This window comes from Amblyomma mixtum, chromosome 3 (genome assembly GCF_055824585.1).
Source record: "Amblyomma mixtum isolate Tamu chromosome 3, ASM5582458v1, whole genome shotgun sequence".
NCBI lineage: Eukaryota > Metazoa > Arthropoda > Arachnida > Ixodida > Ixodidae > Amblyomma > Amblyomma mixtum.
This window is the reverse complement of record NC_143014.1, coordinates 180,315,434-180,331,825: the sequence shown is the minus strand read 5'-3', so window position 1 is coordinate 180,331,825 and position 16,392 is coordinate 180,315,434. Positions and strand designations below refer to the sequence as shown.

General features: G+C 45.3%; 1 protein-coding gene and 1 long non-coding RNA gene across 3 annotated transcripts in view; both read right to left on the bottom strand.

Moving 5' to 3' along the window:
- The window catches only part of LOC149352902 (exosome RNA helicase MTR4-like), a 148,762-nt gene that overhangs the window by 89,011 nt on the left and 43,359 nt on the right, over positions 1-16,392 (bottom strand). The gene's annotated exons all lie outside the window — the stretch shown is intronic.
- LOC149352903 (uncharacterized) overlaps positions 1-16,392 on the bottom strand; it is a 35,741-nt gene that overhangs the window by 11,807 nt on the left and 7,542 nt on the right. The window lies entirely within an intron of this gene.

The following is a 16,392-nucleotide window of genomic DNA, read 5'->3' as shown; positions in this document are numbered from 1 at the left end:
TGTGATTATGTAAAAAAATATTAGCATTTTAGGCATGTTATAGCTGTTATGCTTGCAAAACCAGCAAACTAAAATTGCCACTCACCAGAAAAGCCGCAGGACTACTGTAACCAGAGGCATTCATTAAGAAAATAAATGAATTCCGGCATTTCTTTCATATACATGTCGTGGTATCTCTCTACGCAAATGACTTCAGCAGATTTAATTACATCCTCCATGTTTGTGGAAATTTTTGCTTGTATGGGCGAGATTTGATAGTGTTGTGGTCACGTTTGGGTATGTGGACACAGTGCCTGAAGAAGATATAAAAAAGAAGGATCGATATCATTGCAGCTGGCTGTTGGAAATGGCCTGTGGCAGTGACAGCTGTATTTAGTTTCTTGGCCATTTCCAGCTTATGACAGCTCTATTCAGTCAAAGTTGCTGTTTTGTTATTAGAACACAGTAATCAGTCGATATAGGCATACTTCACTTTGACCTTGGTGTTCTTTTCAGCTCTGTTCTCATTCTTATGTCTGCAGCTGTATGCATCAGCAGTCTTTATAAGCCATTGTATGGGTGAAAGATTGTGCCCTCTAGTTTTACACCCACGCAGTTACTATTTGAAATATTTCTTTCAATGAACTTCCTCTTTTCATCTGCATGATGAAACTGCACCTGCTTTGTCTCCGGCTACTGATGCATGACAGGTGCATGCCGGTGGCTTGAAAAACCTTGCCATTTTTCTGTATGCCTCTTTCCTTACAAAATTACATAGCTTGTACAAAATATATGTAATGGTACTGGTGTCGAATGGTAATGGCCTGTACACTCAACTGATCAAAATTATGCCTTTTTTTCTAGCACCTCTTCCTGACAGCTCAGCGAGAGCCAAACCTGCAGATGCTTGCTGTGGACTGGTGCCATGTGTGCCATGTTCACTGCATACAAGCACTGGCTTTTCTTTTGGGCCGGGGAGCGGCTGCCCTCTTTGGTTCTGAGCATCGTGGCAGGACTGAGGAAGCTGCAGCCCAGTTTCAAGCACCGTTTTGTGCTTTATGTTGGGCCAAAGGACACCACCGTGGAGAATGTGAAGCATTCAGATTTGGGTTCTAACAGTTCTTTGAACTGTTTCAGTTAACTGTTAACAGTTCATTGAACTGTTTTAACAGTTCACTGAATCCTAACCTGAACCTTGTAAGTGAATTTGGCCTCCATGATGGCATTGTCTGGCATGCAGTAGTCATTGTTGTCCCCTTATTCTTTTGAGATGGAGGAGAACTCACCATCTCATTGTCATTTGAAAAAGTATGAGCTGTAACTAGTCTGTTGTGCAGTGGCTTTTCAGTGGCACTGAAAGAATTCTTTCCTGTTGCACTGCTTTTGGCTATGCTCTCCAGTAATCCAGCACCTTCTGGTGGACCTCAGGATTGCACATACATGCGAGACTGCAACAGAGAGTACAATGACGGGAAACAGTTCTTAGGTAGAACAAGAAGCCACTGCACACGAAGCGAGCAGCATCTCACCTCTCTGACCGTGTGCACGGCAGTTTTACAGCAGATGACGGTGCTGTCAGTTTATGACATCACTGTGGCTGCTTCAATATGGCTGTTCTAGCTGAAATGCGTACGTAGGGCCCTACTTCTTTTTTAAGCATGCATAATAATGTCCTGGCTAGTAGCTGCATTGTAAAAGCATGACTTGTTGGTAGACCATATCATGACCCCTTTAAGAGTGTTCAGTTGATGCCTTCTGCATGACTGGTCTCAGTAATAGTGAAGAGTTCAGTCAAGTTTATTGGTCAAGAGTTCTGTCAAGTTAATTTATACGGGGAAGAAATATGAAACCTGTAAATGCAGTGCTGCTAAAGGCACTTGTTCATGGCAGTTGCAAGGGTGTTGACCTTGATTCTGTGTGGTTGTTGCTTCTCAAGTTAAAAAGGATTGCCAATTGGCTATGGGTCCGTTCACACCTAACCAGCAGTCTTTGATATGTCAGCCCATTCTGTTGGTATGGAAGGCATGAACATGATCTTAAAGTGAACTCGTGACTGTCAGAACTTAGCTTTATCTGGTAGAAACCAAAGTTGGCATCAAGCTTGGAGAGATACTCGGCAACTTGAATGAAGGACGTGAAATTCTCTTTGAATTGACTGGCTTAGTTTGGTCAGGTTTATGCAGAGCCATATGTCTTCTGGTGGCTTTTGCACGGGAGCAATTGGTGCGCACCAGTGTGTATGACTGTCTGCTTTTGGAGTAAGCCCCGAGCTCTGAGGCAGTGGAGTTCCTTATCAATTGCTGGCCCCATGGGGAACAAAACTCTGCATGAGGTCACCTTCTTTTCAGACGGGCCTGTATACTTTCACATATAGTTCCTAGGCAGTCCTGGGAACATTTTTGCATTGTTGTCTTTGTGTGTGATGACCAAAAAGTGAGTGATGACCAGCGCTTTAACTACCAGAACTCCTGTCCCAATAGGGGAGTCCTTGGAGCTTTCCTGACATGAACATCTGTGACAACCCTTTTTCTTTGCACGTAATAGTTGCATAGAATTTGCTCTACGCATGTAGAGCAAACTTCCTCTGTTCCCTCTGTTCACTCCTTGAGTCCTTCGGCTGTCTTGAGGCCTTCCGGTTTCAAAACAATATCCCCCTACGACATCTGTGATGTCGGCACTCAAGTCAGAACTGGCATGCACTTAGTACACATTTACAGTGCCGTTGGCAAGTATGCCTTGTGAAAGTAGCTGAATCGACGACATCGAGAAACTGGTCACTTTTTCGGGGTCTCAACCTCTGCCACATAGGGATTACACCCATGCACATCATACATACATATGCTTCCAAGTCTGTAACTGCACTACTAATGCTGCATTTACATAGTTATGATTCTTTTATTGTACCGCAGCGGTGGCCTAATGGTTCAGCATCCACCTCGCATGCGGGAGGTGCAGGGTTCCATCTCCAGTGCCGCCGGGTACCCACCGGTGATACAATGGGTTCAAGCTTCCCCTGGCCTGGTGCTCAGCTTAATCAAGGTGAAATGCTTGGGGAATGAGTCTTTGATCCCACCTTGAACAAACAAAAAATACCTTGTGCCATGGCGCTCTTTGGCCGTAGATGCCCTTGCACCATAAAAATTCACTATCATCTTTTATTGTGTATGATAAATCAGCATCAAAATGGCATGTTCACTGTGCCCAAAGGCCCTAGATTTTTGTGCTTTAATGAATTTGAAAGGTAGAGATGTGGAAAATATCAATGTGTGTAGTGGTGAAGAAATCATGACTATGGTTTTGTGTTGTGAAGCCATGGTCCTTGTTGACTTTTCCATCACTGCACATCCCCCAGTACCTGGTACCATTCATTTTAGTTTACTGCTAGTTACATGTTTTGTTGCAGTTTTTTTACTCTTCTGCTCTGTGCTGCGGTCTTACCATTTGTAATGATATCCATTCACCACATGTGCAAGGTCCTGGCAGTGTTTTGTACTGATTTTCATGCAATCCTCCTGGTGCCCCTGAGCTATTGACAGCTGTTAGCTGCTGGGGAACCGGGCTACATGGAGTTGAAAAATAAACAGCTCTGATTTTGAGATACTTTGTAGACTCCTCAGTGATTAGCCACTGTAGTGGTATGCTAGCTGTGAGCAACTACAGACAAAGGCTGCTTTGTGTTCCTTAAAGCTGTTGCAAAAGGCATTGCATACTTGTAAAAATGTGAAAAGTTAACATGGGAGCTGCTGCTAAATACATTATCAAAGGCCCATTGGTGAGTGACTTCTGACTGAAACTAGTGCATACTTCCAGAAATGTGTTAAAAGTGACAGCAGTACAATGCTTCTTACTGTGCATTGCTAGTAGTTAACTTTATTTTTACTCGTCTGCGCATTGCACTTCAGCCTGCAGCTGCAAAGCGCAATGAATGGCGAGAAACTGCTGCACTGAGTGACAGGAACTTTATAAAGAGAGGAATTTCGCACTGCTCAGTGCTGTGGGATCCTAATTTTGCAATACATGGCTACGTCATTCAGTAAAACATGTTTATTAAACCTGGTTGGACGGTCATGTGGACAAGACAGGACCTGGTCTAGTAGAGATAATAGCTTAATTTTACCAGTTATACCTTGTGGGAAGCCAGAAATGATGCATGATGCTGAAAATCAATTGATGTTGACATGTAATTTTATCCTATGTACGACATGGAATGCACTTGTTACAACCTTGCATACCCGTTCAGGCGCGGCACGCACATATGAAGAGTTTACACATTTGAACGTTCCGAGAAAAATTCGCGCTTTGTTGTGCACAAATTGAAAAGGTTTGATATCATAATAAAACTGTAAGCATCAGTATGATGCCCTGTGGTGCCATCGGTCAGTTTTATAATAAAATGCGTTTGCACTCTGGCGCCATCTGTTGACTTTATAAGAAACTGCTTTCATAAACAACGTTACCAAATGGACGTCACTCTTTGGAGCGTAAGTGGCTGTTCGCATTCTTTCTCAATTTATTTGAACTAGCTTCTTACCTGAGATGAGTATCGACTGCTCTTACTGCAAGATAAGGTTCCCTGCACGCCTGTGAATGCATTTCTTTTTGCCTCCGGAAAAATAAATATGTTTGGGTTGGAAAAGTGATCGTGCCTTGCTGTTGTTTTTTTTGCAGCAGCAGTCAGTTTCTTTTTTCCTAGTGAAAACGTTAGATTACCTTATCACTACCTCCAGAGCAAGAGTGACAGAAGGAGGATAACGATGCAGTTTACAAGGGCAGCGCCAGCTTCTGCCAAAAATATCTGGCGGATTTGTCTGCATGGAGACTTTCCTGATGTTGAATCGGAATTTGACAGCCACTTTTCTTTCACAGCATAGCATGGCCTCCTGAAATGCTTGTAGCTGTTTGCTTTCTCAGTAAATCATTGTAAGGCGAGTGCGTCGGTGGCCAATGCTCGACACATGCCACAGTCCCAGTGCTGTAGGTGGCTTCGATGGGGCATAAGTTGGCACCCAAGTGGAAACAAAAGTATGTGCATGTGCCCACAAAAGTTTTCGGAACGCCGAAATCACAAAAAGCGTCAATTTTCCCGCTACGTAGAGGCACAGCCTGGCATTAAGAAGTGCGTCGTATTGATCGCGAAGGAAAACACGGAGTTCCTTCGTCAGTTCGTGGATGCATGCTGAAACTGTTCAGAAAATACGTTTTGTTGTAATTTGCGTGTTCCGAAAACTTGTGTCAGCACCTGTACTTTGCTCCCTGTGACATTGATTGCCACTGTGAGCTGGAAGGAGTGTCCTGCGTCGGCGACTTGTGCACTTTTGTCGCCTTATTTTCAGGGAGCAAAGCTTGCGCTCTTCAAAAGCGCAAATATTGCGCTACAAAGTGTTTTTTTTTGCTATTGTTGGTTTTTGTTTTGTGTTCTTAAATACCTGCGCATGAAAATGTGTAAAGTGCTGCCAGAATCCCTGCAACACCTGTTTTAGCATGAGTTGTTTCTTCAAAATTGGGGCTTTTCGATGTACAGATTCAAATGCAAAAAGGGGCCCAAAGAACAGAAACTAGTTCCTCAAAAGTCAAACCTTTGCTGGCAGCTGGCTGACACCAATGCTTGCTACTTGTGCATTTGGAACGAAGCATTAATAACTGAATAATACAGCTGAAAACTGCATTGCTTGATGGCAATTTTAGAAAGGAAAGCCAAAAAAGCCAAAGGAAAACAGTTATCTTTGTCTGCCCCAGCTGTAATGGCCTTGCTCATGATGTTGAAGTCATTGGAAGGAAACAAGCATGAATAATATATGCCTCCACTGTGGACTTGGCAGATCAGTCGTAGTGGAGCACACAGGAACTGTGTCGAAGTGAACACGTCGGATGCCACATGGATGGTTACTTCATTCAATGAAATTTTTTCCTTAGCAGAAAAAGGTTTGAGAGTTCGGCTGGTGGCACTATTAGTGGAAACCAAATGGCAGGGTGAGCAGTGAAAATAGAAACAAAAGTGAGAAAGGTAGGCTGTGGTAGCAACGCCGAGGCTTCCTACATAAAGAAGCTTTGCTGTTATAGTGTTTGGTTTCAGTTCACATTAAACCCACCCTAGGTCAACATTACAGTTGCTCTAGTTTCTTTCCAAGATAATGAGGTCATTGCAATGGCCTCAACCCATGTGGGCATTGGAAATGTCTTCAAGGCCATGCAGATCCACATTGATATAGCTTGTTTTTTAATAGCCCATGTGTCGCTTTGGGACATTAATTTCCAAAATTTACAGTTTCTTTGAGATCTAGGTGGCAGAATATTTGGTATGGTATGCTGCAGTACGGTATATAGGTCCGGCATCCCGAATTGACGCACAGACTCTGACTAGGGTTTGGATTTTTCTGTGTAAAGAAAAAAAATACTAATAAATTTGTACTTAATTCAGTTTTAACCAAATCCGCGCCACAGCTAGCTGGCTATTGAGTAGGAGTTATACTCGGTGAAAGGAGAAAATGAAAATACTGAAAGCAGGGAGCATGGTGAGATGGTTGTACCCTTGTACCTTTGAATTAGGTTGTGCAGTGGCGCTTTTTGCAGCATTGTCCCGCTGCCCCCAAGCAAACTGGTGTGTTCCATCTCGTCATATGTCGTCTGCTAGTGTAGTGCTCTTTGCTGAGTGTCATTGCCTGCTTAGGGCAGATACTTAGTTAAGCAGGTTTTTGAACTGCATATGAGGACACTGGCATAAAACTATGAATACATGTCACCAAAAAGTGTCATGTTCTGGCTGCCGTTACAGTTCAGTGGCAGTTCCATATGGCTGCGATCAGCACACACACCATGTGGTGTCCTGCCCTTTCACTCAGCCCAGTGCAACAGCCCAACAGCAGCATCACAACCCAGTTTTTAGAAGTAAACTTCCAGTTGCGATTTTGTCAGACAGTTGCATCACAGTTACTTTCCTAATAAGGGAACAATTACTCATTTGCATCCACCCAAGCGCAGGCATACGGCTACTGAGGAAAGCTGTACAGCTTCCCCGGAAACTTCGTAGTTAAAGAAAAATTCATCCTGGTCCGGGGTTCTAACCGGGGCCACTGCTTCATCAGAGCAGTCACTCTATAAACCGAGCTAACCAAGACGAGAGCAAATTGATCAATAACTCGTGTTGGTGAAACGTTTAGGGGTCATCACTGGTCAAGTGTTTGACCAACAATGTTCCCATTTCAAGTTATTGATCAATTCGCTCTTGCGCTGCCATGTGCTAACTTCGACATAATGGCTAGCGCACAAGGGAGACGCACACAGAAGGAATCCAGACAGGACAAACGCAAGTGTCCTTCCTGTCTAGTGACTAGCATCACAGGATTCCTTCCGTGTGCGACTCCCTGAGCACTAGCCATTATGTCAAATTATAGCAACCAACTAGCCTAATTAAGAGCCTTGGCTTATGCTAATCTTCTCGGTTAGCTCAATTGGTAGAGCGACAGCTCCGGTGAAGCGATGGTCCTGGGTTCGAACCCCGGACCAGGACGAATTTTTCTTTAACTACGAAGTTTCTGAGAAAGCTATATTGCCTTCCTTTGTAGCTGTATGACTGCGCTTGGGTGGATGGAAATGAGTAACTCCTCCCTTATTACAAATCTGCTCCACCTTGGGGTTTCCCTGCACATTTGACCAACAGTTACTTTTCCTAATGCAGATAGCATCTCTGCAAGGACAAGTTATTAAGATGCAATGAACATCAAAAAGTTTATTAAAAATTAGAACCAGCCTACTAGTTATGATGATTCACCCATTTTCTGATGTCCACCAATACTGATAATACTATGCTACAAAAGCCATATTTTTCCCTCAAAAATCCTGTTTTTGAAAATTTTTGAAAATGTTCTCTGAAACACCCGGTACATGCAGCTAACATAAGTCTGTTGCAAAGAGGCACTTTTCACTACACCCTAGAGTGTGCCCTAGAGGTAGCACAGGCAGCGGGAGGGCTGGGCTTTGGCCACATGTACTTCGCCTGACCAAACTTCACTGAAAGCCTGCTTGATCCCAAAACTGCACACAAGCTAAAAGAACCTGCATTGTGGAAATGTGTGGTTAGATTGAATGCCCTGCAGATATCTGATTCACTTCCACAACACACACACTTGCATTGCAGCTCCATTGAAATTGCCTATGCTAGTGTTCACTTCCTTTTCGTTCCTTGTGAAAGCAAACAGCCAGCATCTCATTCTCCGAGCAATGTGTCGATTTGCCTCCATCGAAATAAAGTTTGTGACAAAGAATTTTCCATCTTGTTCAAACTTGATGAGGTGCCGAGCTCTAGATCACATAACTTCCTCTCTGCACCCACAAAAGCAATAACAACCTCGATACAAGACCAACATAAACCCTCAAGTGCGTGCTCTGCATGTCCCCTTCTTTGGAAACATTCTGTGTTCAAGGTGCTCGCAAACAGTGCTGTGCACGTGAGGATTCGCATGTTGGAGCTCACTCATCAAAACAGAAAATATCTGAAAATTCTTTATTCAACAGCATGTGCACATGCTCAAATGAGCTACAGCAATGTCGTGAGCAGCTTCCGGCAGACGAGCAAGGCCTGCATTGATTTTAAAAAACCAACACGAGCAATAAAGGTGCTCTGAGGGTGGGGGTATGTTTCCTTTGAATGAATAGTTTCAAATGCAGACAACATAGCCACAAATTAGGCCCACGGAAGTAAAATACGCATGGACTATTTGGTTTTGCCATACTCGACCTCGTCAATCTGTGGTGGCCAATGAAATTGCTATCATCTGTTAAGATACCCAAAGTAATTTTCACTACTGTTTTTGGACACTGTGTGAGTAGTAATATGATAAAACCGGTACATATTTATTGTTCAGAGAATATATCACTGAAGTAAGTTCGAGGTAAGCTGACAATGTTTTCTCATCTGCAGCTACAGTGGTGATGTGCCCGACCATCTGTTACAGCTGTGCATAGTCCAAACAGCAGCCCACACATTTTTCAAAGATCACTCTGCATGCATATTACTCAGCCAAAGGCACAGCGGAGCTGAAACACAATTGGCTGAAAGCCACTCCACATGCTTTTTACCATACCAACCATGTTGGCTCTTACCTCCTACTCTCTGCGGTGACATAAAAAAAATGTGGGAGCCGGGGTAAGAGTGTTCGCAGCATGTACACTGGAACTGCAAAAATTCCTGTTTAGTGCACCTTCAAGGCATCGCATGCAAGAATCATAGTCCTAAACTGTCAGCTGGATGTGTCTGTACTGAAATGTTTTTATATTAGTAGCCTCAGCCCAGTGCCATGGTAACAAGAGGCATGGCAGGCTGGCCATCACTGGCATTGCGCACAGCTGCACTCATAGAGCTAGTAACCAATTTTAAATATGGCCATCCTACCCCCGGAGGACGCCGTCTTCAGTTTTCCCGGCGAGGGGACGTGCGTCTGAACTGACCAGATGTTGAGGGCCGACTGGGCGCAGCAAAGCGCCTCGGGGATGGCGATCGCGATTGGCGCTGCTGCGAGGCCGGGGGCAGCACGTGAGCGGCGAGGTACTCGTCGATGTCCTGCGGTCTTTCGCCATAGCGAGGTCGAGGCGCGTCGGGCGGGAATCCTCTCAAACCCATACGCCGGTATGGGCAATGCCGCAGAATATGGCCAGGCTCCCCGCAGTGGTAGCAGAGCGGGCGGCCGTTGGGCGTGCGCCACACGTGCGCTTTGCTGATATGAGGGCGCAGGTTCTGCTGCTGCTCGATGGGGCGCACGTAACGGTGGGATGTTCGAGGTCCGGCAACTGGGCGAAACTCTTGCGGCATGGGAGCAGGTCGGCGCAGGGCATCGCTGTAGGACATGACGTGTGGCTCCGGTAGTGGTGCTGGTGGTGGCTGCACCACGCGCTGGATTTCGTCACGGATGACGTCCCCTGTAGCAGGTATGCTTGCCAACGGAGCATCCATGCGGAGGTGTCGCAGTTCATCGCGGACAATGCTCCGTACAATCTCTCGCAGTGCCTCATCCCCGGGGCCTGGCAAGGGCGCGAAGTATTGAGTGGCCGCTACATTTGCCTGACGGCCGTATTGGGCGCTCCGTTCCAGCAATGAACGCTCCATGGAGGTAGCTTCCTTGGTGAAGGCGGCGACGGTTAGCGGAGGGTCGCGCATGAGGCCAGCAAACAGCTGCTCCTTCACCCCACGCATAAGGTGCCGCACCTTTGTAGCTTCTGGCATGGTAGGGTCGGCCCGATTGAAGAGGCGTGTCATGTCCTCTATAAACATGGCCACGCTCTCGTTGGACTGCTGTGACCTTGTGCGAAGGGCAATTTCAGCGTTCTCCTTCCGTTGGCTCGAGCTGAATGTGGCGAGCAACTCACGGCGAAAAGCTGCCCAGTTGGAGAAGGACGCCTCGTGGTTCTCAAACCACGTTTTCGCCGAGTCGAGCAGTGCGAAATATACATTCAGCAGCTTCCGCTCCTCGTCCCACTGGTTAAATGCGGCCACACGGTCAAAATTGGCCAACCAGTCTTCTACATCCTCAAACCGGTCACTGTGGAAGGATGGTGGCGACCGAGGTGCGAGGAGGACGCACGGCGGGGCACTGCCGGAGGACTGACCTGTCTGGCTGCCAGTGGTGGACGTCATCGCTCTGACAGGCCTTGTTAGTGGCTCGAACTCGGGTTGCAGGCCTCTTAAGCGACAGCTCGTTTTGTGGACGGGTGTGGCGCCCGCGGGTTGGGGAGAAGCATCACGGCTGTCGTCGGGGTCAGCGTACATGGGATAGTACCCCGCACCTCCACCAAATGTCACCGACAAACGCAGCAGAAAAGCGGGAAGCACAGCGTTTCCTAGGACGAAGCCCGCCGAACCGCCGAGCTCATGCAGAACGAAGACGACGCGTGGCCACGCGCCTGGAGGCAAGGTTCGGCCACCAGGTGGCGCCAGCAGAGTGCCAGCAGTGTGGCAATATTTTCAAAACAAACATCTTCAACGTTCTGACATAACTGGACCTTCAGCCATACTGCTGTGGTATGGCACACAGGGTTTCATGCCCCAAAGTTACACACTGGCAACAAGGAACGCCCTAGTGGAGGGCTGAGGATTAATTTAGACTGAATGTACGTGTTCCTTGACGTGCACTGACATCTCGCAGCACATGGGAGTTTTTACACCTTTATCGAACTGTGGCAGGATTTGACTGCACCACCTTGCAGTCAGCAGCCAGAGCTGTTACGGCGGGCCCTTTAAATGTATTTTAGTTAGCATCACTGACCGGTGCTGACCAGCAACCTTCTCAGAGTATGCATAAGGAATCTAGAGATAGGAACAAGAGAAAAAAATCACAAACATGCAGAAGTTCACATTGTAGATCATGGCATGTCTGCAAAACTGACATGAAAGGAAGGAGCATGCTGGATGGGGAAAGAAAAAAAAACACTGCTCCCCAAGCAGTGCACATGCCATCACAAGAGTTCAGGAACACGCACAATTTTAAAAAGTAAATATGTGCTGCTGCACACAGTTTAACCACTCGCAGTACTTCAGGATGGGACACTAGCATAAACATGAGCAAAGAATTCTAGTGCTACAATGCAGGCAGTCGCAGGTTTCCTCAAGAGCAACGGTGCAATATCCAAGCATTGTGATAAAACTGTGGGCAGGCAAAATGTAAGTGGACCAGAAGCGTGATGATGTTCACACTGAAACCTGTAAACAGAGAATATAATACGTGAGAATGCATACCAAAACAAACTCTGCCAAGGATACATGCCTCAGAATGCATATGCCCCATTTGAGGTTTTGGCATGGCAACATTTCAAGATGTAGTTTGCTTCAGGCAACCACAGAAATGCACTAAGAAAGGCAAACCACAGATGTATACAAAAAAAAATTTGCAGGGACAGCCGATTACCACGTGTGTTAGCAATTCAATTGCATTAGAAGCCACTGGTGTCTTTACCACAAGTGACCTCGCTTCCCTCCAGCCAATTGGCGAATCTTATGACTGACACATTTTTTTTCCCCAATCAGGCTTTTTCCCCAATCAGGCTCCTGCATTAAAAAATAAAACATCCGAAACAACGAATAAAGAAATGCCGCATACACTCGACTAAGGTCTGCACTTTTATTTTGCAATTTTGGTAGGGTGTGGCCCTTACACGAAAGCGACACTTGTTGTTCAATCTACCAACCATATTACGGGAAAACTACTTTACTGTACTATACAGCCTGACGCTATATCTGCTGTCCAGTTGCAGGCACCTTTATGCTTCGTCGGTACTGCTGCCACTGGTTCTTGGGCCCGAATCCTTGTTACCCTTGTAAATGAAGCCATTCCTGTTGTATTCAATGCATTTCAAATTCCTGTAATTTTAAAACATAATGTCTGGAGACACCACACACCAAGAATTGAAAATCCACAGGCAGACAACTTAGTTGTCCACTCAGCATCATTTCATGGTCGGCTGTTTCCATTGGCTCTGAGCACAAGCATCTGAATCCTGCTTTAAATGGCACACAGCTGCAGAGCAGTGCACGCTTAAAAATGATAATAATCATAGCAGCAGACAGCTGTCATTACTAGTAGCTCCCTGGGTAGCGTGCCACACAAGAAAGGCTACACATGCGTGAAGTGCAGTTGCTTTTTGCAAATTTTTGTTCCCCCGTAATTAAACGCTCCCAAGCCAGGCATAATGGCCCATACACGAGTGCAGGGCCCTTAGTCAAGTGTATATGGTACATGCATAGAACAAGCAAGGGGCATGTTATAACACTGTCATATTCTTGTGAAACTTAAAGTACAGGAGGCACCTTACCACAAAACTATTTGCACACACACTCATGCACACAAAAAAAGAACAAGGATGCAACAAATGCACGCCTGAAATTTCAATGAGCGTGATGTTCAGTGCACATTGAAATCACTGTAAACAGCCCATGGCAGCAGTAACCCAGTCTAGTACGCTGTTTAAAGGAATGCGAAGGTATGCTTCTACACTTCACCATTTTAATATTTTGTTTACTGACACTTAGCATACTAAACACACTTCTTGCAGGCAAGGCACTATTAGTTTGATTTATTATTTCATTTTGCCAGCTGTAACAAATGTACACACATAATGTTATATTTTTGTCACTATGAATTCATTTCTGTGTTACACCTGCTCACATACTCCAGTTCTTAGAAAAACTAAAGATGACAGCTGCAGCAGAAAAGCACGACATGGAAGAAAAGCTGCTGTATATTCTACTTGGGGGATGCAATGGTCATCGAAACCTTTTTGGCAACCCTATATACAGGGTGTTTCACCTAAGACTTTCTGCAATTTTTAAAAGTAAGCTATTTGAGTTAGATGCGCGCTTTTTCTGGCATAGCATTGTCAGTGGTGTAGTACATCATAATTCAACTAAAACGTGCTAACTAGCAGGCTTGTTAACCAATATTTAATAGTTAACTTTTAAACTACTACCGTTGGGCTCCTTAATTATTGAGAGGCATGTAGCACACCGTAAGTAATGTCCATATCAGTTTTTAGAATTTCGAGAACGCGATTATCCTCGGCGCTGTGGCCCAACAAGTTTTGGCTATTTCGACGAGTTAGGTTCACTGGAGAGGTTGCTTTGCCTGCAAGCTTCTCAAACCGTATGTATTTTGGCGCGATGTAGGCGAAATTTGTTGGGCCACAGCGCCGAGGATAATCGCGTTCTCGAAATTCTAAAAAACGCATATGGACATTACTTACGGTGGTCTGCATGCCTCTAAATAATTAAGGAGCCCAACGGTAATAGTTTAAAATTTAACTATTAAATATTGGTTAGCAAGCCTGCTAGTTAGCACGTCTTAGTTGAATTATGATGTACTACACCACTGACAATGCTATGCCAGAAAAAGCGCGCATCTAATTCAAACAGCTTATTTTTAAAAATGGCAGAAAGTCTTAGGTGAAACACCATGTATATGACCTGGATTGCAGTACAACCTCAATCTGTCTGCCTGTCTGAAAAATGACTAATGTGACAGAAGAAATGAAAAATGCACCCGGCCAGATATTTCTTACTCAGAATGTTTCATTCCTTTTGTGTCAATCGTCAGCTAGCTACTGGACTGCACATTTGCATGCTATAGCTACATAATGAATACTTCATGGCCATTTTCTGTGCATATTGAAGGGCACAGACCAGGAAATAGTTTCTTTTCACCATATTTCAGCACTGAACAGATTCCTGTTCAAAACAGTCAAGGGTACAGTGGATGTAGTAGTTCAAAGGTGTGAAGCATGAGCGTGCGTGCATCCTGTACCTATTTGTACTGTTTCCAGTGTACTGTTTCCATAATTCGTTTCGTTTGTTGCCGCTTATTCCACTTTGCTCAAGCAAACACATGATTAGCAATCAGTAAAACGAGTACAAATTGCTTAACAAGCATGCTACTGTTTGACAGGTGCGTGGGGTCATGGGAATAGTCGGCAATGCAAGATAGCGGTTAGACCAGTTCAAAAATCATGAGAGGTTGAGTGAGAAGTAAGAATGAAAAATGCCACGTGGCTGATGTGGGGCATTGTCATATGCTTTCAAAGCCAGCATGAGAGATTTCACACCATCTTGCAAGCATGGGGAAAAAGGCACAAAGGACAATTAACACAATACGTGCCGCAAAAGAGGACAATAACCTTTCAAGCACAGCTAATTATGCTGAACAGCATAACAGCATTATATTGAAGCAAGCGATACGCACTGCATAAATAATTTCACGTGTTCGCTGATTCCGGTGTCTGGCCATGATCGAGCACTTATTCAAAAATGGCACACAACCCAACTCCTTACAGTGCAAAACCAGATTACTGCCAGTAAAAGTTTTCAAGTTGTTTTTGTGCTCACGAAGCCTCTCATTCAAGCAATGATCAGATTGACCAACATACCACTTGCCACAAGAAAGTGGGATGTCATAAACAATGCGTTCAAGACGCGGCTTTTTTTCAAAACTCTTGCTGGTGCGTCATATACAAGAGTGCGTCTTATATGCGAATTTTTCGGCTATTTTTGTGAGTTCAGAAATTACTCAGGTTCATGTTCAAGTTTTTTCACCGGAAAAATATCGCTACCAATAACGCGGTTGTAACACGGCTATAATACGGGGAGCGCCATGCGCAACTTTTCTAGGTGAACTTTATTATGAAACGGCGGGGATGATGACTTCCGGGATCATAAACACGCGGCCGTTTCTGAGGCCCCAAGCAAAAGTAATGTGAAATGCCAAAAAGATGGCGAAAATCGCGCTTTTCGCCATTGTCAAGACAAGCCGGCATTTTTTTGTAGTCTCCCTTTGCACTTTGCTCTGTGTATGTAGTATGTGCATTGTGCCAAGAGAATGTTTCAGCTGCATTGCCTCCAGAAAGGGGCAAACTTTTTGATAGCGCATCCGAAGATGAAGACTTCGAAGGTTTGAAGTGAAAATAAAATGTTGTAATGGACATAAGGAGAGTTCTCGCGTTTTTTTTTTCTGTTAAAACGTGGGCGGGTACGGCTTGAGTGTTGCCTTATTGATCACTTAGCGTTGCTTAAGAACTCACAGGTACGGTGCATTTCACGATGGTCACACAAGCATGTTTAATTAAGCCTCACTAGCCTAACTGGGTAAATTGGGGTGCGTCTTATACACGGGTGCGTCTTATACACGGGTGCGTCTTATATGCCAACTTTTTCAATAACAGCCTGCATATATGGCAGGTGCGTCTTATACAAGGGTGCGTGTTATACACCGGAAAATACGGTACGAATCACATTTCACTCCTTGCCTACGGGACAGCCTCTCGAGCCCAGGCGGCTGTGGCGCGTGCGTGGACTCCGCGATCCACTTTTGCTCGCAGCCAGAGCTGATCGCGAAGGCCACGGCACGTGCATTTAGAAGACTATTCCCACCTGGGTCTTGAAAAGTTCGGGTGCGGCCCTTACACAGATTTATTTTTTTTAAAACATTGCCTTCGGGAAAACGGGGTGCGGCTCATACACGGGTGCAGCCCTTACACGCGTTTACACGGTAGTTGGCATCTACTGAGCGGCCCTCAACCTTCAATGGTAGCCACCCGCCGGGTTTTTTCCCAGTCAACCACCCTCAGGGTGTGCATCCCTCCGCCAGTTTCAGGATGTCCTCCGTACACGGAAGCCACTCTCCGGGTTCTTCCAGTCACATCCAGATTGTGGCCTCTTCCTCCTCTCGCCTACAGGAGCTGAGGGGCGCCACATGCCAGCTGTCACAGGTGGCAGATAGGTGGCAGGTGGCAGATGGTGTACACAACACTACAGCAGAGGACGCTGGGCTCTTTTTCTTCAAGGTGGTGCTTCTAAAGCTAACGCATTAAAAAAAGGTACAAATTCGCCTTCTAATTCTTTTGTGTCAAGAATTATTTTTAGAGCGGCCCTTACATTAGAAC